Source organism: Branchiostoma belcheri, unplaced genomic scaffold, assembly GCF_001625305.1.
Source record: "Branchiostoma belcheri isolate BF01 breed outbred unplaced genomic scaffold, Haploidv18h27 scaffold52, whole genome shotgun sequence".
In the NCBI taxonomy this organism is placed as follows: domain Eukaryota; kingdom Metazoa; phylum Chordata; class Leptocardii; order Amphioxiformes; family Branchiostomatidae; genus Branchiostoma; species Branchiostoma belcheri.
In genome coordinates this window covers 1,174,787-1,176,015 of record NW_017804154.1, presented here as the reverse complement: position 1 = coordinate 1,176,015, position 1,229 = coordinate 1,174,787, and the positions used below count along the sequence as shown (strand labels likewise).

Here is a 1,229-nt window from a genome sequence, read left to right as displayed (position 1 = left end):
AAATTACAAACAACTCTTTTATCCTATCCTTAATATCTTTACAAAATTAATATTGTTATCATTCTGACCTCCAATCTTGACAGTTCGGTCCTGTGCCACCATACAGTTGCGGCAGGCCAGATCACGGTGCACAAACTTCTTGGCAGCCAGGTAGGACATGCCGTCAGCAATCTCCCCAGCCATCTGAATGATGTCCTTGAAAGTAGGTGGTGGATCATGATCGTTCTCCTGAAGGTGAAGGAACAAGGTCAACATCCACTTCCTCCTGTTACAAGACTGATTACTATCATTTACAGCACTTTGCCTACACTAAAAATACCCCCAAATAACACAGCCTGACTTGAGAATTTCTATTTTTAAGTCATATCAAGGATCACTTTGAACTATATCTTAATTGAACTACATTGTTTCAGGCACTTTGACTACACTACAAATACCCCCAAATAACACTAGTTCAGTTGACAATGTCTATCTTTAAGTTACATGTATATTACTATTATTAAGGATGATTTTGAGTCATATCTGAATTGAACTAAAAGGGTCTTTAATGTGATTCATCTGTGCAGTTGTTTCCCAACTTACAGCGAAGGGGCTGTTCTTGGTCTCGTTAGATGCAGGGCTGTCGGAAAGACCAGCGTCCTCCTCTGGGCGGTGCCTCCTCAGGTAGTTCTTGAGGTCGCCCAGGGCCATGAGCTCCATGACCACCAGGGTCGGCTGCCCCTTGGACACCACTCCCATCAGCTTCACAACATGGTGGCAGTTGAAGGTCCTGAACAGAACAACAAGGTCATTGCATTTAACTCCTCATCACAGTACACCATGCAAATCACTTACGTAAAGGGACTAAGTCATATGAGTGGGCGATTGGTTGTAATCTGGTTCTACCAGTTATAATCATGTGGCAATTTATCATATGATAAGCGGTCTTGGAGTAGGTACGATTGTACGTTCAAGAGGTACATTAATGTAGCTTGAAACGGCATTACGCAGAGTAGCTGCAATTTCCTCTCCATTACAACACTTGAAGTGCTCAAATTGGAGACCAACTCACTTCATGACTGATGCCTCGTTCAGGAATTCAATCCTCTCTCGGATGGAGGCCGACTCGTTGACGGTTTTGACGGCTACGCTGACGACTGGCTCGTCCTTGACGAGGTCCTTAGCCTCGCCCTCGTACACCATGCCGAACGACCCCTGACCCAGCTCGCGGATCAGGGTGATCTTTTCGC

The 1,229-nt window shown here is 44.9% G+C and overlaps 1 pseudogene; it reads right to left on the bottom strand.

Moving 5' to 3' along the window:
- Positions 1-1,229, bottom strand: part of LOC109480721 — a 44,673-nt pseudogene that overhangs the window by 1,329 nt on the left and 42,115 nt on the right.